At 43.4% G+C, this 24,551-nt stretch overlaps 2 long non-coding RNA genes across 14 annotated transcripts in view; one reads left to right on the forward strand and one right to left on the reverse strand.

Annotated features, from left to right (window-relative positions):
- The window catches only part of LOC114203534 (uncharacterized), a 79,283-nt gene that overhangs the window by 9,331 nt on the left and 45,401 nt on the right, over nt 1-24,551 (forward strand). For 7 of the 13 annotated variants that reach the window (XR_015769171.1, XR_015769176.1, XR_015769180.1 and 4 more), the window contains 3 exons: nt 2,002-5,630; nt 9,086-12,679; nt 19,511-19,846. This is a non-coding gene — a long non-coding RNA (uncharacterized LOC114203534). Of the gene's footprint in view, nt 1-2,001; nt 5,751-9,085; nt 12,680-19,510; nt 19,847-24,551 lie in introns of all 13 variants that reach the window. The other 6 variants (XR_015769173.1, XR_015769175.1, XR_015769169.1 and 3 more) reach the window with 5 other exon arrangements.
- On the reverse strand, nt 21,695-24,362 carry LOC148163223 (uncharacterized). Its single transcript, XR_015769181.1, has 2 exons — nt 22,473-24,362; nt 21,695-21,884 (listed from the first exon to the last, which is right to left on the reverse strand). It is a non-coding gene; the product is annotated as an uncharacterized LOC148163223 (long non-coding RNA).

Consider the following 24,551-nt stretch of genomic DNA (forward strand, 5'->3'; position numbering starts at 1 on the left):
TTTCCCCCTGCACGGTGTCTCTCCTGACCCAAGGTGGGGGCGTTCTCGTGAGCCTCCGGAGTTTCACCACTGCCCACACCCCATTGTGGGTCCCCTGGAACCTGAGTTTCGGGGGCCCTCTTCCTCCCCCCCAGCTCACTCCTCATCCCAGCCGGCTCTACTCTGGCCAAATTTGGGATACATGCCCCACAACTGGTAAAGACGCCTTCGACCAGTTCATGATTTGTACTTCTCTCACCTTGAACTTCTCTTGGGGAGAGGAGACAACTCTAAAACCCCTGGGCTGCTGAGCCGCAGGATGTCAGCTCAGAAACCACCCCCACCCCCGTCCACCACGCAGCAAATCTCAGCCAGGCTGCGGACCCCTCCCTCCCCAGCCCACCATGGCCTGGAGCTCTCTTTCTCATCCACCGTGGTTTTGCCCTCCTCCTCCTCGGATCCTGGCCACAGAGCCTGAGCCACACAGGAGAAAGGAGTCAGCCTAGGACGCGGCAATAAGGCTGCAGACACTCTCTTTGTTGATACGAAGTTTATTTGCTCCTTTGTGTCAAAAAAGAAAGAACTGAGGCTGCAAAGCAAAACAAAACCTTTTTTTTTTTTTGAAATCTGGGAGGCACAGATTCAAGAGGAACCGGAAATGTGCTCTGAGCGGGGGAGGAGAGACAGTGGACGAAGGGGAACCCCGCAGGCTTGAGGAAGTTCTTCTGAAAGAAAGACGATGGGTGCGGCATAAATAACTGGCTTTACTAGATATAAAGACGATGTCGCGAGGAGGAGATCAGCAAATAAGCTTCCGTCTGTGAACTATGTCACGTCAGAATGTGGCCGTTTGTCGTAGGCACCGGCTGGGTCCAGAGTTGGACGTGCATAGGACCAATTTTTAGAATTTGCTGTCCTCCCGGTGCTAAGTATTCACCCAAGGAACCCAGATCGCTTAGGTGTTTAAGGGTAGCTAAACCACAAACTCAACTGTGGGTTCAGAAAACCTCTTCTTGTGTCGACAATAATATGACATATTTAGGAAGACTTCTCCGGCCATCGGTTTGTGTATAATGGAAGCAAGATTGCTCAGGACATAGATAAGGGTCTTCTTCAATAGAAAATGGCACATAGTTTTTAAACAATCTGTGAACTTCCACTGGTTCTGTAGTAATGTCTTGAATAATTCAGGTACATACAATCTGATCTTATGCAGGACAAAGTTAGCTAGAAGTTCCACCACTAATTCCACGACCCGGTGTTTGATACTGAACATAGTTAAAGTATTATAGAAGAAAGGTGTGTACACTTGCCTGTTCCGCTCGCAGAAAGGACGATCACGCCGGGCCGGCCGGCCTTTTATACTCTCTGCAGGGAGTCATGCTGCGTCATCGCCTGCTCACTGGCAGGAAGGGCTCCTGGCCAATCAGCGTGTTGTACGCGTCCCAGCGGCCCGCTGAGGTTGAAGCGGTTCTGGGGAGTTTCAGTTCTATTTCTCACAAGACAAGGCTTGTGTCCCGTGCCGGCTCACCGAGAGGCTCAAGTTCACATTTGGCTCTGGGTGCTGCGGCTCTTCTGTAAACGAGTAACTGTGTGTTGAGAGGAACCTTGCTGTTCTCCCAAGCGCCAGTGGGGCTCCGTTTCCTCTAGGTCCCGGGGATTGTGTAGGAGAGGAAATTAGTCATTTGGGACAGTTTGATTTTCAGGCTATTTTCAGGTAGAGTGTACATACAGATATATTTCAACGTATCTTTCGACAAACTCACATGCCTTTCCTCCTTTAGTTGTTGATGCTGTGAATTTCACTGAATAGGTACTGTTTCATTATATTGCTGGAATAAACCCTATATTCAGTGATGATTTACAAAAACGGACCAGACTGAATGAAAAAGAAAGAAACGCTTGAGTAGCCATATGAACCAACAGACAAATGGAGTTCCTATTTTGGACCTAGATCGATTGGTAGGAGAGATTTTTAAAGATGAAACATGAAACATTCTAATGCTACCTCTACTCCTACAGGAAAGAGAAAGAGGGGCGCCTGGGTGGCTCAGTGGTTAAGTGTCTGCCTTCGGCTCAGGTCATGGTCTCAGGATCCTGGGATGGAGCTCCCCCTCGGGCTCCCTGTTCAGCGGGAAGCCTGCTTCTCCATCTCCCTCTGCCTGCCACTCTGCCTACTTACGCGCTCTATCTGTGGAATAAATAAATAAATTAAAAAAAAAAAAGAATATGCTCAGACGGGTGAATAGAAAGAGCCATACACTAGATTTTGAGTGTATTTTGGTCTATTAGAAGAAACTGCATCCCAAAATTGTAAAGAAACAAAACTTATATCTGTACAAAAACAAGATTAAATACCTTGAAAGGATAGAATAAAGCAAACCAACAGATAAAGAGGGAGAAGAAAAAAAAAAGGAAACACAATCACTCACACACAAAAGAAAAAAGAATATGTCAGGTGCATAGAAAGAGCCACACACTATATTTTGAGTGTATTTTGGTCTATTAGAAGAAACTGCATCCCAAAATTGTAAAGAGAGAGAACTTATAGATGTACAAAACCAAGATTAAATACCTTAAAAGGATAAATGTACCTTTAGAGAAAAAAAATAAAATTTAAAAAGACTTGAAAAAAAAGAAAATTTAAAAAGACCTTAACAGAGAAAAAGAATGACAAAACAAAAAAATAAAACAAACTAAACCAAAAAAAGAAAAAGGGAAAAAAAAAGAAAAACAACCACACACACAGAAATGTAAAAGAGAATATGCTCAGACAGGTGAATAGAACAGAGCCAGAGACTAGATTTTGAGTGTATTTTTTTCTGTTAGAAGACACCGCATCCCATAATTGCGAATAAAGAAAACTTACAAATGGACAAAAATGAGATTACATTCCTTGAAAGGATAGAATGTAACTTAAGAGATGAATATTTAAAAAAACTTTAACAGAACAAGAAAATGACAAAAACAACAACAAAAAATAAAGCAAACCAAAGAAAAAAAGAGGGAGAAGAATAAAAAAAAGAATAAACAACCACACACACACACACAAAGAAAAAAAATATGATCAGACAGGTGAATAGAAAGAGCCAAACACTAGATTTTGAGTGTATTTCAGGTATTAGAAGAAAATGCATCTCAAAATTGTAAAGAGAGAAAACTTACAGATGTACAAAAACAAGATTCAATATCTTGAAAGGATATGTATTTTGTGATGTTAGAAGACACTTCATCCCAAAATTGTCAGGAAAGGAAACTTACCTATGTACAAAACAAGATTAAGTACCTTGAAAGGAGAGAATGTAACTTTAGAGAAAAAAAAACATTTAAAAAGACTTTTAAAAAAAGAGAAGTTGAAGACTTTAACAGAAAAAAAAAAACAAAAAATAAAGCAAATCAAACAAAAAAAGGGGGGGAGGGAAGAAAAATCAACGCCAGACACACTAGAAAAGAAGAAAAGAATATGATCAGGCAGGTGATTAGAACAGAGCCAGACACTAGATTTTGAGTGTATTTTGTTCTGTTAGAAGACACTGCACCCCAAAATTGTCAAGAAAGAAAACTTACAAATGTACAGAAACAGGATTAAATAACTTGAAGGATAGAATGTAACTTTAGAGATTAAATTTATTTATTTATTTATTTTTTTTAAAGCTTTATTTATTTATTTTGAGAGAGTGAGAATGAGAGAGAGAGAAGGAGTACATGAGAGTGGGGAGGGTTAGAGGGAGAAGCAGGCTCCTCGCCGAGCAGGGAGCCCGATGCGGGACTCGATCCCGGGACTCCAGGATCATGACCTGAGCCGAAGGCAGTCGCTCAACCAACTGAGCCACCCAGGCGCCCCTAGAGATTAAATTTAAAAGACTTTAACAGAACAAAACAAACAAACAAACAAACAAACAAAAAGTGTGGGGGGGGGCGGGAGGGAAGCAACCCCACACACTAGAAATGAAGAAAAAAATTATGATCAGACAGGTGACTAGAACAGAGCCATACACTAGATTTTGAGTGTATTTTCTTCTGTTAGAAGACACTTCATCCCAAAATTGTAAAGAAAGAAAACTTATCTCTATACAAAAACAAGATTAAATACATTGAAATGAGAGAATGTAAATATACAGATGAAAATTAAAAAGACTTTATGGGAACAACAAAAAAAATGACAACAACAAGAAATAAAGCAAACCAAACCCAAAAAGGGTGGGGGGGAACAACCACACACACACTCAGAAATGCAAAAAGAATAGGATCAGACAGGTGAATAGAACAGACCCAACACTAGATTTTCAGTGTATTTTGTTCTGTTAGAAGACACTGCACCCCAAAATTGTCAAGAAAGAAAACTTACAAGTGTACAAAAACATGATTAAATACCTTGAAAGGATAGAATGTAACTTTAGAGATAAAAAAACATTTCAAAAGACTTTTAAAAAAATGAAAATTTGAAAAGACTTTAACAGAACAACAACAAGAAAAAACCAAAAAAATAAAGCACATCAAACAAAAAAAAAAAGGGAGGAAAAGAAAAAAAGGGAAAAACCACCACAGAGACAGAGAAAAGAAAAAATAGGATCAGACAGGTGAATAGAACAGAGCCCTACACTAGACTCCGAGTGTAGTTTGTTCTGTTAGAACAACGAGCGAGGGAACACAAGCAGGGGGAGTGGGAGAGGGAGAAGCAGGCCTCACGCCAAACAGGGAGCCCGATGCGGGGCTCGATCCCAGGACTCTGGTTTCCTGACCTGAGTCGAAGGCAGACGCTTCACGACCGAGCCACCCAGGCGCCCCACTTTCCTTCTATGTTTTAGTGTCACATCTGAGGTTGCTCAGCTCTCTTGAATCCTTTCATCTGTCCCCCTTCCACACTGCTACCTCCTCTACCCGTTTCCATCCGTGCCCGGCCCTTCTCCCGATTATCTCCCAATAATCCCTGGAGCTTTGAGCCTCTCCCCCACCGTGGGCTCTTGAGGGGCTCAGAGACCCCACCAGCAACCATCTGGGGTGAAACGGCCTGATTGGGAACAGGAAATGAACCTCACCCACCAACTCTTTATATTTGTCACACCCGGAACTTCCTCGTTGAAGGCAAGAACGTTTCAAAGGCCCCAGCTTCTTCACCCCAATTTTTCTCTTAAAGAAATCTGTTAAAAAGTATAGTAGGTTAGAAACAATAACGTTACATTTACTATTACCGTTAGCCATGCACCAGTGTATCCTACAGCAGGGCTCTACCTCTTCTCCCTGCCATACAACGCCTCTCTGGCATTCATTTTGTGACTGAAGATCTGTACCCACAGCTCTGTGTTTCCTCTTCCCTGCCCCCACTGGATCCCACAGTTCTTTCTGTTTCTATAAATTTGACTACTTTACATACCCCGTACTAGGAGAAGCATAGGGTATTTGTCTTTCTGTGACTTGCTCATTTCACTTGGCAGAACGTCCAGAATAGCCTTCTTTGCTAAGACTGAAGAACATTGCGTTGTATGTCGATGCCTCAGCTTCTTTCTCCATTCCTCTCTGGGTGTGGACACGCGGGGCGCTTGGCTCTGGAGAACAACACTGCAACGAACGGGGATGTGCAAGTGTCCTTGGGAACGTTGCTTCCAATTCTTATGGATGTACAATCAGGAGTGAGATTGCTCCATCACGTGGTAAGTCTATTTCCTCCTTTGGAGGAAACTCTGCGCCGTGTTCCACGGCAGATGGGCCATTTTACATTTTCACCGACACCGGCCCGGGGTTCCAATGCCTCCAGATCCTCCCCAACACAGGTTGTTTGACGGTGTTTGGGTTTTGGGTTCTTTTGGTTGCTGTTGTTGATAGGGGCCGTCCTAAGGGTGTGACATGCTATGTCTTTGTTCTTTGATTTGTTTTCTGTAATGATTACTGGTGCTGAGCCTATTCTCAGAAGCTTGGTGGCCATTGCATATCTTCGGAGAAATGTCTCTTCAAGTGTTTTGCCCGTTGTTTCCTTGGGTAGTTTGTTTTCCTTGTTGTTGTGAATTGTAGAGTTTTTTACATCTTCTCGATTTGAATCCCTTAACAGACATAGGAATTGCAAGTCTTTTCCCCATTGTGTAGGTTCCCTTTTCCCCAAGTTGATTGTTTCTCCTGAGGGCCAACAGTCTGTAAGCTTCAAATGGCCCCGGTTTTCTAGGTGGCTTTTGTTGCCTGTGCTTTTGGCGTCACGTCCTAGACATCAGTGCCAAATCCAACGTCATGAAGCTTTTCTCCGCTTTTCCTCTCTCAGCTTCTCGGTGTTAGGTTCTCTGTTGAGATGCGTTATCTATTTTCCGTTACTTTTTGTGTATGGTAGAAAGGAAGGGTCCGTTTTCCTTCCTTGTATGTGGATATCCTGTCTTCCCAAGGCTTTTCTAAAATGTTTTCATTATTTATTCATGAGAGTCAGAGACAGAGAGAGAGAGAGGCAGAGGCAGAAGCAGCCTCCCTGCGGAGCAGGGAGCCTGATGCGGGACTCGATCCCAAGACTCTGGGATCATGACCTGAGCCGAAGGCAGACGCTTAACCATCTGAGCCACCCAGGCGCCCTTCCCAAGGCTTTTCATTGAAGAGACTGTCCTTTCTCATTCGAGTGGGATTGGAACCCTGGGGAAAATCGTTTGGCCACGTGTGGAAGGCTCTGAAATTTGGGGACTCTCTGTTCTGTTCATCTGGTCTATGTGTATGTCTCTGTGTCTAAGCCAGGACCTCACTCTTTGGTCTCTTGTAGCTCAGGAATACGTGTTGAAATCGGGAAGTCCAAGCCTCGCACTTCTACTCTTTCTAGGTTGTTCTGGCTCCTTGGGGGTCTGTTGAGAAACCATATGAATTGAAGGATGAATTTTTTTCTGCCTCCTGCCCAAAATGCCATTAGGATTTTAATGTGGATTGCATGTGTACATGAGTCGGGGGTATGGACTTTTTTTAAACAAGATTTTATTTATTTATGTGGGAGTGAGAGAGAGAGTACGAGTGGGGGAAGGGGCAGAGGGAGAGGGAGAGGGAGAAGCCGACTTCACACTGAGCAGGGAGCCCGACACAGGCAGGCTCCACATTTCCAGGTCAGCCCGGGGACCTCCGGGTTCCCCACTCACACCCTTTCCCCCTGCACGGTGTCTCTCCTGACCCAAGGTGGGGGCGTTCTCGTGAGCCTCCGGAGTTTCACCACTGCCCACACCCCATTGTGGGTCCCCTGGAACCTGAGTTTCGGGGGCCCTCTTCCTCCCCCCCAGCTCACTCCTCATCCCAGCCGGCTCTACTCTGGCCAAATTTGGGATACATGCCCCACAACTGGTAAAGACGCCTTCGACCAGTTCATGATTTGTACTTCTCTCACCTTGAACTTCTCTTGGGGAGAGGAGACAACTCTAAAACCCCTGGGCTGCTGAGCCGCAGGATGTCAGCTCAGAAACCACCCCCACCCCCGTCCACCACGCAGCAAATCTCAGCCAGGCTGCGGACCCCTCCCTCCCCAGCCCACCCCACGCCATGGCCTGGAGCTCTCTTTCTCATCCACCGTGGTTTTGCCCTCCTCCTCCTCGGATCCTGGCCACAGAGCCTGAGCCACACAGGAGAAAGGAGTCAGCCTAGGACGCGGCAATAAGGCTGCAGACACTCTCTTTGTTGATACGAAGTTTATTTGCTCCTTTGTGTCAAAAAAGAAAGAACTGAGGCTGCAAAGCAAAACAAAACCTTTTTTTTTTTTTGAAATCTGGGAGGCACAGATTCAAGAGGAACCGGAAATGTGCTCTGAGCGGGGGAGGAGAGACAGTGGACGAAGGGGAACCCCGCAGGCTTGAGGAAGTTCTTCTGAAAGAAAGACGATGGGTGCGGCATAAATAACTGGCTTTACTAGATATAAAGACGATGTCGCGAGGAGGAGATCAGCAAATAAGCTTCCGTCTGTGAACTATGTCACGTCAGAATGTGGCCGTTTGTCGTAGGCACCGGCTGGGTCCAGAGTTGGACGTGCATAGGACCAATTTTTAGAATTTGCTGTCCTCCCGGTGCTAAGTATTCACCCAAGGAACCCAGATCGCTTAGGTGTTTAAGGGTAGCTAAACCACAATCACAACTGTGGGTTTAGAAAACCTCTTCTTGTGTCGACAATAATATGACATATTTAGGAAGACTTCTCCGGCCATCGGTTTGTGTATAATGGAAGCAAGATTGCTCAGGACATAGATAAGGGTCTTCTTCAATAGAAAATGGCACATAGTTTTTAAACAATCTGTGAACTTCCACTGGTTCTGTAGTAATGTCTTGAATAATTCAGGTACATACAATCTGATCTTATGCAGGACAAAGTTAGCTAGAAGTTCTACCACTAATTCCACGACCCGGTGTTTGATACTGAACATAGTTAAAGTATTCTAGAAGAAAGGTGTGTACACTTGCCTGTTCCGCTCGCAGAAAGGACGATCACGCCGGGCCGGCCGGCCTTTTATACTCTCTGCAGGGAGTCATGCTGCGTCATCGCCTGCTCACTGGCAGGAAGGGCTCCTGGCCAATCAGCGTGTTGTACGCGTCCCAGCGGCCCGCTGAGGTTGAAGCGGTTCTGGGGAAGTTCAGTTCTATTTCTCACAAGACAAGGCTTGTGTCCCGTGCCGGCTCACCGAGAGGCTCAAGTTCACATTTGGCTCTTGGTGCTCCGGCTATTTTGTAAACGAGTAGCTCTGTGTTGAGAGGAACCTTGCTGTTCTCCCAAGCGCCAGTGGGGCTCCGTTTCCTCTAGGTCCCGGGGATTGTGTAGGAGAGGAAATTAGTCATTTGGGACAGTTTGATTTTCAGGCTATTTTCAGGTAGAGTGTACATACAGATATATTTCAACGTATCTTTCGACAAACTCACATGCCTTTCCTCCTTTAGTTGTTGATGCTGTGAATTTCACTGAATAGGTACTGTTTCATTATATTGCTGGAATGAACCCTATATTCAGTGATGATTTACAAAAACGGACCAGACTGAATGAAAAAGAAAGAAACGCTTGAGTAGCCATATGAACCAACAGACAAATGGAGTTCCTATTTTGGACCTAGATCGATTGGTAGGAGAGATTTTTAAAGATGAAACATGAAACATTCTAATGCTACCTCTACTCCTACAGGAAAGAGAAAGAGGGGCGCCTGGGTGGCTCAGTCGTTAAGTGTCTGCCTTCGGCTCAGGTCATGGTCTCAGGATCCTGGGATGGAGCTCCGCCTCGGGCTACCTGCTCAGCGGGAAGCCTGCTTCTCCCTCTCCCTCTGCCTGCCACTCTGCCTACTTACGCGCTCTATCTGTCGAATAAATAAATAAATTAAAAAAAAAGAATATGCTCAGACGGGTGAATAGAAAGAGCCATACACTAGATTTTGAGTGTATTTTGGTCTATTAGAAGAAACTGCATCCCAAAATTGTAAAGAAACAAAACTTATATCTGTACAAAAACAAGATTAAATACCTTGAAAGGATAGAATAAAGCAAACCAACAGATAAAGAGGGAGAAGAAAAAAAAAAAGGAAACACAATCACTCACACACAAAGGAAAAAGAATATGTCAGGTGCATAGAAAGAACCACACACTATATTTTGAGTGTATTTTGGTCTATTAGAAGAAACTGCATCCCAAAATTGTAAAGAGAGAGAACTTATAGATGTACAAAACCAAGATTAAATACCTTAAAAGGATAAATGTACCTTTAGAGAAAAAAAATAAAATTTAAAAAGACTTTAAAAAAAAGAAAATTTAAAAAGACCTTAACAGAGAGAAAGAATGACAAAACAAAAAAATAAAACAAACTAAACCAAAAAAAGAAAAAGGGAGAAAAAAAAGAAAAACAACCACACACACAGAAATGTAAAAGAGAATATGCTCAGACAGGTGAATAGAACAGAGCCAGAGACTAGATTTTGAGGGTACTTTTTTCTGTTAGAAGACAGTGCATCCCATAATTGCGAATAAAGAAAACTTACAAATGGACAAAAATGAGATTACATACCTTGAAAGGTTAGAATGTAACTTAAGAGATGAATATTTAAAAAAACTTTAACAGAACAAGAAAATGACAAAAACAACAACAAAAAATAAAGCAAACCAAAGAAAAAAAGAGGGAGAAGAATAAAAAAAAGAATAAACAACCACACACACACACAAAGAAAAAAAATATGATCAGACAGGTGAATAGAAAGAGCCAATGCAGAAGAAAATGCATCTCAAAATTGTAAAGAGAGAAAACTTACATATGTACAAAAACAAGATTCAATATCTTGAAAGGATATGTATTTTGTGATGTTAGAAGACACTTCATCCCAAAATTGTCAGGAAAGGAAACTTACCTATGTACAAAACAAGATTAAGTACCTTGAAAGGATAGAATGTAACTTTAGAGAAAAGAAAACATTTAAAAAGACTTTTAAAAAAAGAAAATTTGAAGACTTTAACAGAAAAAAAAACAAAAAAATAAAGCAAATCAAACAAAAGGGGGGGGAGGGAAGAAAAATCAACGCCAGACACACTAGAAAAGAAGAAAAGAATATGATCAGGCAGGTGATTAGAACAGAGCCAGACACTAGATTTTGAGTGTATTTTGTTCTGTTAGAAGACACTGCACCCCAAAATTGTCAAGAAAGAAAACTTACAAATGTACAGAAACAGGATTAAATAACTTGAAGGATAGAATGTAACTTTAGAGATTAAATTTATTTATTTATTTATTTTTTTTAAAGCTTTATTTATTTATTTTGAGAGAGTGAGAATGAGAGAGAGAGAAGGAGTACATGAGAGTGGGGAGGGTTAGAGGGAGAAGCAGGCTCCTCGCCGAGCAGGGAGCCCGATGCGGGACTCGATCCCGGGACTCCAGGATCATGACCTGAGCCGAAGGCAGTCGCTCAACCAACTGAGCCACCCAGGCGCCCCTAGAGATTAAATTTAAAAGACTTTAACAGAACAAAACAAACAAACAAACAAACAAACAAAAAGTGTGGGGGGGGGCGGGAGGGAAGCAACCCCACACACTAGAAATGAAGAAAAAAATTATGATCAGACAGGTGACTAGAACAGAGCCATACACTAGATTTTGAGTGTATTTTCTTCTGTTAGAAGACACTTCATCCCAAAATTGTAAAGAAAGAAAACTTATCTCTATACAAAAACATGATTAAATACATTGAAATGAGAGAATGTAAATATACAGATGAAAATTAAAAAGACTTTATGGGAACAACAAAAAAAATGACAACAACAAGAAATAAAGCAAACCAAACCCAAAAAGGGTGGGGGGGAACAACCACACACACACTCAGAAATGCAAAAAGAATAGGATCAGACAGGTGAATAGAACAGACCCAACACTAGATTTTCAGTGTATTTTGTTCTGTTAGAAGACACTGCACCCCAAAATTGTCAAGAAAGAAAACTTACAAGTGTACAAAAACATGATTAAATACCTTGAAAGGATAGAATGTAACTTTAGAGATAAAAAAACATTTCAAAAGACTTTTAAAAAAATGAAAATTTGAAAAGACTTTAACAGAACAACAACAAGAAAAAACCAAAAAAATAAAGCACATCAAACAAAAAAAAAAGGGAGGAAAAGAAAAAAAGGGAAAAACCACCACAGAGACAGAGAAAAGAAAAAATAGGATCAGACAGGTGAATAGAACAGAGCCCTACACTAGACTCCGAGTGTAGTTTGTTCTGTTAGAACAACGAGCGAGGGAACACAAGCAGGGGGAGTGGGAGAGGGAGAAGCAGGCCTCACGCCAAACAGGGAGCCCGATGCGGGGCTCGATCCCAGGACTCTGGTTTCCTGACCTGAGTCGAAGGCAGACGCTTCACGACCGAGCCACCCAGGCGCCCCACTTTCCTTCTATGTTTTAGTGTCACATCTGAGGTTGCTCAGCTCTCTTGAATCCTTTCATCTGTCCCCCTTCCACACTGCTACCTCCTCTACCCGTTTCCATCCGTGCCCGGCCCTTCTCCCGATTATCTCCCAATAATCCCTGGAGCTTTGAGCCTCTCCCCCACCGTGGGCTCTTGAGGGGCTCAGAGACCCCACCAGCAACCATCTGGGGTGAAACGGCCTGATTGGGAACAGGAAATGAACCTCACCCACCAACTCTTTATATTTGTCACACCCGGAACTTCCTCGTTGAAGGCAAGAACGTTTCAAAGGCCCCAGCTTCTTCACCCCAATTTTTCTCTTAAAGAAATCTGTTAAAAAGTATAGTAGGTTAGAAACAATAACGTTACATTTACTATTACCGTTAGCCATGCACCAGTGTATCCTACAGCAGGGCTCTACCTCTTCTCCCTGCCATACAACGCCTCTCTGGCATTCATTTTGTGACTGAAGATCTGTACCCACAGCTCTGTGTTTCCTCTTCCCTGCCCCCACTGGATCCCACAGTTCTTTCTGTTTCTATAAATTTGACTACTTTACATACCCCGTACTAGGAGAAGCATAGGGTATTTGTCTTTCTGTGACTTGCTCATTTCACTTGGCAGAACGTCCAGAATAGCCTTCTTTGCTAAGACTGAAGAACATTGCGTTGTATGTCGATGCCTCAGCTTCTTTCTCCATTCCTCTCTGGGTGTGGACACGCGGGGCGCTTGGCTCTGGAGAACAACACTGCAACGAACGGGGATGTGCAAGTGTCCTTGGGAACGTTGCTTCCAATTCTTATGGATGTACAATCAGGAGTGAGATTGCTCCATCACGTGGTAAGTGTATTTCCTCCTTTGGAGGAAACTCTGCGCCGTGTTCCACGGCAGATGGGCCATTTTACATTTTCACCGACACCGGCCCGGGGTTCCAATGCCTCCAGATCCTCCCCAACACAGGTTGTTTGACGGTGTTTGGGTTTTGGGTTCTTTTGGTTGCTGTTGTTGATAGGGGCCGTCCTAAGGGTGTGACATGCTATGTCTTTGTTCTTTGATTTGTTTTCTGTAATGATTACTGGTGCTGAGCCTATTCTCAGAAGCTTGGTGGCCATTGCATATCTTCGGAGAAATGTCTCTTCAAGTGTTTTGCCCGTTGTTTCCTTGGGTAGTTTGTTTTCCTTGTTGTTGTGAATTGTAGAGTTTTTTACATCTTCTCGATTTGAATCCCTTAACAGACATAGGAATTGCAAGTCTTTTCCCCATTGTGTAGGTTCCCTTTTCCCCAAGTTGATTGTTTCTCCTGAGGGCCAACAGTCTGTAAGCTTCAAATGGCCCCGGTTTTCTAGGTGGCTTTTGTTGCCTGTGCTTTTGGCGTCACGTCCTAGACATCAGTGCCAAATCCAACGTCATGAAGCTTTTCTCCGCTTTTCCTCTCTCAGCTTCTCGGTGTTAGGTTCTCTGTTGAGATGCGTTATCTATTTTCCGTTACTTTTTGTGTATGGTAGAAAGGAAGGGTCCGTTTTCCTTCCTTGTATGTGGATATCCTGTCTTCCCAAGGCTTTTCTAAAATGTTTTCATTATTTATTCATGAGAGTCAGAGACAGAGAGAGAGAGAGGCAGAGGCAGAAGCAGCCTCCCTGCGGAGCAGGGAGCCTGATGCGGGACTCGATCCCAAGACTCTGGGATCATGACCTGAGCCGAAGGCAGACGCTTAACCATCTGAGCCACCCAGGCGCCCTTCCCAAGGCTTTTCATTGAAGAGACTGTCCTTTCTCATTCGAGTGGGATTGGAACCCTGGGGAAAATCGTTTGGCCACGTGTGGAAGGCTCTGAAATTTGGGGACTCTCTGTTCTGTTCATCTGGTCTATGTGTATGTCTCTGTGTCTAAGCCAGGACCTCACTCTTTGGTCTCTTGTAGCTCAGGAATACGTGTTGAAATCGGGAAGTCCAAGCCTCGCACTTCTACTCTTTCTAGGTTGTTCTGGCTCCTTGGGGGTCTGTTGAGAAACCATATGAATTGAAGGATGAATTTTTTTCTGCCTCCTGCCCAAAATGCCATTAGGATTTTAATGTGGATTGCATGTGTACATGAGTCGGGGGTATGGACTTTTTTTAAACAAGATTTTATTTATTTATGTGGGAGTGAGAGAGAGAGTACGAGTGGGGGAAGGGGCAGAGGGAGAGGGAGAGGGAGAAGCCGACTTCACACTGAGCAGGGAGCCCGACACAGGCAGGCTCCACATTTCCAGGTCAGCCCGGGGACCTCCGGGTTCCCCACTCACACCCTTTCCCCCTGCACGGTGTCTCTCCTGACCCAAGGTGGGGGCGTTCTCGTGAGCCTCCGGAGTTTCACCACTGCCCACACCCCATTGTGGGTCCCCTGGAACCTGAGTTTCGGGGGCCCTCTTCCTCCCCCCCAGCTCACTCCTCATCCCAGCCGGCTCTACTCTGGCCAAATTTGGGATACATGCCCCACAACTGGTAAAGACGCCTTCGACCAGTTCATGATTTGTACTTCTCTCACCTTGAACTTCTCTTGGGGAGAGGAGACAACTCTAAAACCCCTGGGCTGCTGAGCCGCAGGATGTCAGCTCAGAAACCACCCCCACCCCCGTCCACCACGCAGCAAATCTCAGCCAGGCTGCGGACCCCTCCCTCCCCAGCCCACCCCACGCCATGGCCTGGAGCTCTCTTTCTCATCCACCGTGGTTTTGCCCTCCTCCTCCTCGGATCCTGGCCACAGAGCCTGAGCCACACAGGAGAAAGGAGTCAGCCTAGGACGCGGCAATAAGGCTGCAGACACTCTCTTTGTTGATACGAAGTTTATTTGCTCCTTTGTGTCAAAAAAGAAAGAACTGAGGCTGCAAAGCAAAACAAAACCTTTTTTTTTTTTGAAATCTGGGAGGCACAGATTCAAGAGGAACCGGAAATGTGCTCTGAGCGGGGGAGGAGAGACAGTGGACGAAGGGGAACCCCGCAGGCTTGAGGAAGTTCTTCTGAAAGAAAGACGATGGGTGCGGCATAAATAACTGGCTTTACTAGATATAAAGACGATGTCGCGAGGAGGAGATCAGCAAATAAGCTTCCGTCTGTGAACTATGTCACGTCAGAATGTGGCCGTTTGTCGTAGGCACCGGCTGGGTCCAGAGTTGGACGTGCATAGGACCAATTTTTAGAATTTGCTGTCCTCCCGGTGCTAAGTATTCACCCAAGGAACCCAGATCGCTTAGGTGTTTAAGGGTAGCTAAACCACAATCACAGCTGTGGGTTTAGAAAACCTCTTCTTGTGTCGAGAATAATATGACATATTTAGGAAGACTTCTCCGGCCATCGGTTTGTGTATCATGGAAGCAAGATTGCTCAGGACATAGATAAGGGTCTTCTTCAATAGAAAATGGCACATAGTTTTTAAACAATCTGTGAACTTCCACTGGTTCTGTAGTAATGTCTTGAATAATTCAGGTACATACAATCTGATCTTATGCAGGACAAAGTTAGCTAGAAGTTCCACCACTAATTCCACGACCCGGTGTTTGATACTGAACATAGTTAAAGTATTATAGAAGAAAGGTGTGTACACTTGCCTGTTCCGCTCGCAGAAAGGACGATCACGCCGGGCCGGCCGGCCTTTTATACTCTCTGCAGGGAGTCATGCTGCGTCATCGCCTGCTCACTGGCAGGAAGGGCTCCTGGCCAATCAGCGTGTTGTACGCGTCCCAGCGGCCCGCTGAGGTTGAAGCGGTTCTGGGGAAGTTCAGTTCTATTTCTCACAAGACAAGGCTTGTGTCCCGTGCCGGCTCACCGAGAGGCTCAAGTTCACATTTGGCTCTGGGTGCTGCGGCTCTTCTGTAAACGAGTAACTGTGTGTTGAGAGGAACCTTGCTGTTCTCCCAAGCGCCAGTGGGGCTCCGTTTCCTCTAGGTCCCGGGGATTGTGTAGGAGAGGAAATTAGTCATTTGGGACAGTTTGATTTTCAGGCTATTTTCAGGTAGAGTGTACATACAGATATATTTCAACGTATCTTTTGACAAACTCACATGCCTTTCCTCCTTTAGTTGTTGATGCTGTGAATTTCACTGAATAGGTACTGTTTCATTATATTGCTGGAATGAACCCTATATTCAGTGATGATTTACAAAAACGGACCAGACTGAATGAAAAAGAAAGAAACGCTTGAGTAGCCATATGAACCAACAGACAAATGGAGTTCCTATTTTGGACCTAGATCGATTGGTAGGAGAGATTTTTAAAGATGAAACATGAAACATTCTAATGCTACCTCTACTCCTACAGGAAAGAGAAAGAGGGGCGCCTGGGTGGCTCAGTCGTTAAGTGTCTGCCTTCGGCTCAGGTCATGGTCTCAGGATCCTGGGATGGAGCTCCGCCTCGGGCTCCCTGCTCAGCGGGAAGCCTGCTTCTCCCTCTCCCTCTGCCTGCCACTCTGCCTACTTACGCGCTCTATCTGTCGAATAAATAAATAAATTAAAAAAAAAGAATATGCTCAGACGGGTGAATAGAAAGAGCCATACACTAGATTTTGAGTGTATTTTGGTCTATTAGAAGAAACTGCATCCCAAAATTGTAAAGAAACAAAACTTATATCTGTACAAAAACAAGATTAAATACCTTGAAAGGATAGAATAAAGCAAACCAACAGATAAAGAGGGAGAAGAAAAAAAAAAAGGAAACAATCACTCACACACAAAGGAAAAAGAATATATCAGGTGCATAGAAAGAGCCACACACTATATTTTGAGTGTATTTTGGTCTATTAGAAGAAACTGCATCCCAAAATTGTAAAGAGAGAGAACTTATAGATGTACAAAACCAAGATTAAATACCTTAAAAGGATAAATGTACCTTTAGAGAAAAAAAATAAAATTTAAAAAGACTTTAAAAAAAAGAAAATTTAAAAAGACCTTAACAGAGAGAAAGAATGACAAAACAAAAAAATAAAACAAACTAAACCAAAAAAAGAAAAAGGGAGAAAAAAAGAAAAACAACCACACACACAGAAATGTAAAAGAGAATATGCTCAGACAGGTGAATAGAACAGAGCCAGAGACTAGATTTTGAGGGTACTTTTTTCTGTTAGAAGACAGTGCATCCCATAATTGCGAATAAAGAAAACTTAAAAATGGACAAAAATGAGATTACATACCTTGAAAGGTTAGAATGTAACTTAAGAGATGAATATTTAAAAAAACTTTAACAGAACAAGAAAATGACAAAAACAACAACAAAAAATAAAGCAAACCAAAGAAAAAAAGAGGGAGAAGAATAAAAAAAAGAATAAACAACCACACACACACACAAAGAAAAAAAATATGATCAGACAGGTGAATAGAAAGAGCCAATGCAGAAGAAAATGCATCTCAAAATTGTAAAGAGAGAAAACTTACATATGTACAAAAACAAGATTCAATATCTTGAAAGGATATGTATTTTGTGATGTTAGAAGACACTTCATCCCAAAATTGTCAGGAAAGGAAACTTACCTATGTACAAAACAAGATTAAGTACCTTGAAAGGATAGAATGTAACTTTAGAGAAAAGAAAACATTTAAAAAGACTTTTAAAAAAAGAAAATTTGAAGACTTTAACAGAAAAAAAAACAAAAAAATAAAGCAAATCAAACAAAAGGGGGGGGGAGGGAAGAAAAATCAACGCCAGACACACTAGAAAAGAAGAAAAGAATATGATCAGGCAGGTGATTAGAACAGAGCCAGACACTAGATTTTGAGTGTATTTTGTTCTGTTAGAAGACACTGCACCCCAAAATTGTCAAGAAAGAAAACTTACAAATGTACAGAAACAGGATTAAATAACTTGAAGGATAGAATGTAACTTTAGAGATTAAATTTATTTATTTATTTATTTTTTTTAAAGATTTATTTATTTATTTTGAGAGAGTGAGAATGAGAGAGAGAGAAGGAGTACATGAGAGTGGGGAGGGTTAGAGGGAGAAGCAGGCTCCTCGCCGAGCAGGGAGCCCGATGCGGGACTCGATCCCGGGACTCCAGGATCATGACCTGAGCCGAAGGCAGTCGCTCAACCAACTGAGCCACCCAGGCGCCCCTAGAGATTAAATTTAAAAGACTTTAACAGAACAAAACAAACAAACAAACAAACAAACAAAAAGTGTGGGGGGGGCGGGAGGGAAGCAACCCCACACACTAGAAATGAAGAAAAAAATTATGATCAGACAGGTGACTAGAACAGAGCCATACACTAGATTTTGAGTGTATTTTCTTCTGTTAGAAGACACTTCATCCCAAAATTGTAAAGAAAGAAAACTTATCTCTATACAAAAACAAGATTAAATACATTGAAATGAGAGAATGTAAATATACAGATGAAAATTAAAAAGACTTTATGGGAACAACAAAAAAAATGACAACAACAAGAAATAAAGCAAACCAAACCCAAAAAGGGTGGGGGGGAACAACCACACACACACTCAGAAATGCAAAAAGAATAGGATCAGACAGGTGAATAGAACAGACCCAACACTAGATTTTCAGTGTATTTTGTTCTGTTAGAAGACACTGCACCCCAAAATTGTCAAGAAAGAAAACTTACAAGTGTACAAAAACATGATTAAATACCTTGAAAGGATAGAATGTAACTTTAGAGATAAAAAAACATTTCAAAAGACTTTTAAAAAAATGAAAATTTGAAAAGACTTTAACAGAACAACAACAAGAAAAAACCAAAAAAATAAAGCACATCAAACAAAAAAAAAAGGGAGGAAAAGAAAAAAAGGGAAAAACCACCACAGAGACAGAGAAAAGAAAAAATAGGATCAGACAGGTGAATAGAACAGAGCCCTACACTAGCCTCCGAGTGTAGTTTGTTCTGTTAGAACAACGAGCGAGGGAACACAAGCAGGGGGAGTGGGAGAGGGAGAAGCAGGCCTCACGCCGAACAGGGAGCCCGATGCGGGGCTCGATCCCAGGACTCTGGTTTCCTGACCTGAGCCGAAGGCAGACGCTTCACGACCGAGCCACCCAGGCGCCCCACTTTCCTTCTATGTTTTAGTGTCACATCTGAGATTGCTCAGCTCTCTTGAATCCTTTCATCTGTCCCCCTTCCACACTGCTACCTCCTCTACCCCTGTTTCCATCCGTGCCCGGCCCTTCTCCCGATTATCTCCCAATAATCCCTGGAGCTTTGAGCCTCTCCCCCACCGTGGGCTCTTGAGGGGCTCAGAGACCCCACCAGCAACCATCTGGGGTGAAACGGCCTGATTGGGAACAGGAAATGAACCTCACCCACCAACTCTTTATATTTGTCACACCCGGAACTTCCTCGTTGAAGGCAAGAACGTTTCAAAGGCCCCAGATTCTTCACCCCAATTTTTCTCTTAAAGAAATCTGTTAAAAAGTATAGTAGGTTAGAAACAATAACGTTACATTTACTATTACCGTTAGCCATGCACCAGTGTATCCTACAGCAGGGCTCTACCTCTTCTCCCTGCCATACAACACCTCTCTGGCATTCATTTTGTGACTGAAGATCTGTACCCACAGCTCTGTGTTTCCTCTTCCCTGCCCCCACTGGATCCCACAGTTCTTTCTGTTTCTATAAATTTGACTACTTTACATACCCCGTACTAGGAGAAGCATAGGGTATTTGTCTTTCTGTGACTTGCTCATTTCACTTGGCAGAACGTCCAGAATAGCCTTCTTTGCTAAGACTGAAGAACATTGCGTTGTATGTCGATGCCTCAGCTTCTTTCTCCATTCCTCTCTGGGTGTGGACACGCGGGGCGCTTGGCTCTGGAGAACAACACTGCAACGAACGGGGATGTGCAAGTGTCCTTGGGAACGTTGCTTCCAATTCTTATGGATGTACAATCAGGAGTGAGATTGCTCCATCACGTGGTAAGTCTATTTCCTCCTTTGGAGGAAACTCTGCGCCGTGTTCCACGGCAGATGGGCCATTTTACATTTTCACCGACACCGGCCCGGGGTTCCAATGCCTCCAGATCCTCCCCAACACAGGTTGTTTGACGGTGTTTGGGTTTTGGGTTCTTTTGGTTGCTGTTGTTGATAGGGGCCGTCCTAAGGGTGTGACATGCTATGTCTTTGTTCTTTGATTTGTTTTCTGTAATGATTACTGGTGCTGAGCCTATTCTCAGAAGCTTGGTGGCCATTGCATATCTTCGGAGAAATGTCTCTTCAAGTGTTTTGCCCGTTGTTTCCTTGGGTAGTTTGTTTTCCTTGTTGTTGTGAATTGTAGAGTTTTTTACATCTTCTCGATTTGAATCCCTTAACAGACATAGGAATTGCAAGTCTTTTCCCCATTGTGTAGGTTCCCTTTTCCCCAAGTTGATTGTTTCTCCTGAGGGCCAACAGTCTGTAAGCTTCAAATGGCCCCGGTTTTCTAGGTGGCTTTTGTTGCCTGTGCTTTTGGCGTCACGTCCTAGACATCAGTGCCAAATCCAACGTCATGAAGCTTTTCTCCGCTTTTCCTCTCTCAGCTTCTCGGTGTTAGGTTCTCTGTTGAGATGCGTTATCTATTTTCCGTTACTTTTTGTGTATGGTAGAAAGGAAGGGTCCGTTTTCCTTCCTTGTATGTGGATATCCTGTCTTCCCAAGGCTTTTCTAAAATGTTTTCATTATTTATTCATGAGAGTCAGAGACAGAGAGAGAGAGAGGCAGAGGCAGAAGCAGCCTCCCTGCGGAGCAGGGAGCCTGATGCGGGACTCGATCCCAAGACTCTGGGATCATGACCTGAGCCGAAGGCAGACGCTTAACCATCTGAGCCACCCAGGCGCCCTTCCCAAGGCTTTTCATTGAAGAGACTGTCCTTTCTCATTCGAGTGGGATTGGAACCCTGGGGAAAATCGTTTGGCCACGTGTGGAAGGCTCTGAAATTTGGGGACTCTCTGTTCTGTTCATCTGGTCTATGTGTATGTCTCTGTGTCTAAGCCAGGACCTCACTCTTTGGTCTCTTGTAGCTCAGGAATACGTGTTGAAATCGGGAAGTCCAAGCCTCGCACTTCTACTCTTTCTAGGTTGTTCTGGCTCCTTGGGGGTCTGTTGAGAAACCATATGAATTGAAGGATGAATTTTTTTCTGCCTCCTGCCCAAAATGCCATTAGGATTTTAATGTGGATTGCATGTGTACATCAGTCGGGGGTATGGACTTTTTTTAAACAAGATTTTATTTATTTATGTGGGAGTGAGAGAGAGAGTACGAGTGGGGGAAGGGGCAGAGGGAGAGGGAGAGGGAGAAGCCGACTTCACACTGAGCAGGGAGCCCGACACAGGCAGGCTCCACATTTCCAGGTCAGCCCGGGGACCTCCGGGTTCCCCACTCACACCCTTTCCCCCTGCACGGTGTCTCTCCTGACCCAAGGTGGGGGCGTTCTCGTGAGCCTCCGGAGTTTCACCACTGCCCACACCCCATTGTGGGTCCCCTGGAACCTGAGTTTCGGGGGCCCTCTTCCTCCCCCCCAGCTCACTCCTCATCCCAGCCGGCTCTACTCTGGCCAAATTTGGGATACATGCCCCACAACTGGTAAAGACGCCTTCGACCAGTTCATGATTTGTACTTCTCTCACCTTGAACTTCTCTTGGGGAGAGGAGACAACTCTAAAACCCCTGGGCTGCTGAGCCGCAGGATGTCAGCTCAGAAACCACCCCCACCCCCGTCCACCACGCAGCAAATCTCAGCCAGGCTGCGGACCCCTCCCTCCCCAGCCCACCCCACGCCATGGCCTGGAGCTCTCTTTCTCATCCACCGTGGTTTTGCCCTCCTCCTCCTCGGATCCTGGCCACAGAGCCTGAGCCACACAGGAGAAAGGAGTCAGCCTAGGACGCGGCAATAAGGCTGCAGACACTCTCTTTGTTGATACGAAGTTTATTTGCTCCTTTGTGTCAAAAAAGAAAGAACTGAGGCTGCAAAGCAAAACAAAACCTTTTTTTTTTTTTGAAATCTGGGAGGCACAGATTCAAGAGGAACCGGAAATGTGCTCTGAGCGGGGGAGGAGAGACAGTGGACGAAGGGGAACCCCGCAGGCTTGAGGAAGTTCTTCTGAAAGAAAGACGATGGGTGCGGCATAAATAACTGGCTTTACTAGATATAAAGACGATGTCGCGAGGAGGAGATCAGCAAATGAGCTTCCGTCTGTGAACTATGTCACGTCAAAATGTGGCCGTTTGTCGTAGGCACCGGCTGGGTCCAGAGTTGGACGTGCATAGGACCAATTTTTAGAATTTGCTGTCCTCCCGGTGCTAAGTATTCACCCAAGGAACCCAGATCGCTTAGGTGTTTAAGGGTAGCTAAACCACAAACTCAACTGTGGGTTCAGAAAACCTCTTCTTGTGTCGACAATAATATGACATATTTAGGAAGACTTCTCCGGCCATCGGTTTGTGTATCATGGAAGCAAGATTGCTCAGGACATAGATAAGGGTCTTCTTCAATAGAAAATGGCACATAGTTTTTAAACAATCTGTGAACTTCCACTGGTTCTGTAGTAATGTCTTGAATAATTCAGGTACATACAATCTGATCTTATGCAGGACAAAGTTAGCTAGAAGTTCCACCACTAATTCCACGACCCGGTGTTTGATACTGAACATAGTTAAAGTATTATAGAAGAAAGGTGTGTACACTTGCCTGTTCCGCTCGCAGAAAGGACGATCACGCCGGGCCGGCCGGCCTTTTATACTCTCTGCAGGGAGTCATGCTGCGTCATCGCCTGCTCACTGGCAGGAAGGGCTCCTGGCCAATCAGCGTGTTGTACGCGTCCCAGCGGCCCGCTGAGGTTGAAGCGGTTCTGGGGAGTTTCAGTTCTATTTCTCACAAGACAAGGCTTGTGTCCCGTGCCGGCTCACCGAGAGGCTCAAGTTCACATTTGGCTCTGGGTGCTGCGGCTCTTCTGTAAACGAGTAACTGTGTGTTGAGAGGAACCTTGCTGTTCTCCCAAGCGCCAGTGGGGCTCCGTTTCCTCTAGGTCCCGGGGATTGTGTAGGAGAGGAAATTAGTCATTTGGGACAGTTTGATTTTCAGGCTATTTTCAGGTAGAGTGTACATACAGATATATTTCAACGTATCTTTCGACAAACTCACATGCCTTTCCTCCTTTAGTTGTTGATGCTGTGAATTTCACTGAATAGGTACTGTTTCATTATATTGCTGGAATAAACCCTATATTCAGTGATGATTTACAAAAACGGACCAGACTGAATGAAAAAGAAAGAAACGCTTGAGTAGCCATATGAACCAACAGACAAATGGAGTTCCTATTTTGGACCTAGATCGATTGGTAGGAGAGATTTTTAAAGATGAAACATGAAACATTCTAATGCTACCTCTACTCCTACAGGAAAGAGAAAGAGGGGCGCCTGGGTGGCTCAGTGGTTAAGTGTCTGCCTTCGGCTCAGGTCATGGTCTCAGGATCCTGGGATGGAGCTCCCCCTCGGGCTCCCTGTTCAGCGGGAAGCCTGCTTCTCCATCTCCCTCTGCCTGCCACTCTGCCTACTTACGCGCTCTATCTGTGGAATAAATAAATAAATTAAAAAAAAAAAAGAATATGCTCAGACGGGTGAATAGAAAGAGCCATACACTAGATTTTGAGTGTATTTTGGTCTATTAGAAGAAACTGCATCCCAAAATTGTAAAGAAACAAAACTTATATCTGTACAAAAACAAGATTAAATACCTTGAAAGGATAGAATAAAGCAAACCAACAGATAAAGAGGGAGAAGAAAAAAAAAAGGAAACACAATCACTCACACACAAAAGAAAAAAGAATATGTCAGGTGAATAGAAAGAGCCACACACTATATTTAGAGTGTATTTTGGTCTATTAGAAGAAACTGCATCCCAAAATTGTAAAGAGAGAGAACTTATAGATGTACAAAACCAAGATTAAATACCTTAAAAGGATAAATGTACCTTTAGAGAAAAAAAATAAAATTTAAAAAGACTTGAAAAAAAAGAAAATTTAAAAAGACCTTAACAGAGAAAAAGAATGACAAAACAAAAAAATAAAACAAACTAAACCAAAAAAAGAAAAAGGGAAAAAAAAAGAAAAACAACCACACACACAGAAATGTAAAAGAGAATATGCTCAGACAGGTGAATAGAACAGAGCCAGAGACTAGATTTTGAGTGTATTTTTTTCTGTTAGAAGACACCGCATCCCATAATTGCGAATAAAGAAAACTTACAAATGGACAAAAATGAGATTACATTCCTTGAAAGGATAGAATGTAACTTAAGAGATGAATATTTAAAAAAACTTTAACAGAACAAGAAAATGACAAAAACAACAACAAAAAATAAAGCAAACCAAAGAAAAAAAGAGGGAGAAGAATAAAAAAAAGAATAAACAACCACACACACACACACAAAGAAAAAAAATATGATCAGACAGGTGAATAGAAAGAGCCAAACACTAGATTTTGAGTGTATTTCAGGTATTAGAAGAAAATGCATCTCAAAATTGTAAAGAGAGAAAACTTACAGATGTACAAAAACAAGATTCAATATCTTGAAAGGATATGTATTTTGAGATGTTAGAAGACACTTCATCCCAAAATTGTCAGGAAAGGAAACTTACCTATGTACAAAACAAGATTAAGTACCTTGAAAGGAGAGAATGTAACTTTAGAGAAAAAAAAAACATTTAAAAAGACTTTTAAAAAAAGAGAAGTTGAAGACTTTAACAGAAAAAAAAAACAAAAAATAAAG

The sequence above is a fragment of the Eumetopias jubatus genome, unplaced genomic scaffold, assembly GCF_037043125.1.
Source record: "Eumetopias jubatus isolate StellerSeaLion01/CBP00866 unplaced genomic scaffold, mEumJub1_p1.0 scaffold_10, whole genome shotgun sequence".
NCBI lineage: Eukaryota > Metazoa > Chordata > Mammalia > Carnivora > Otariidae > Eumetopias > Eumetopias jubatus.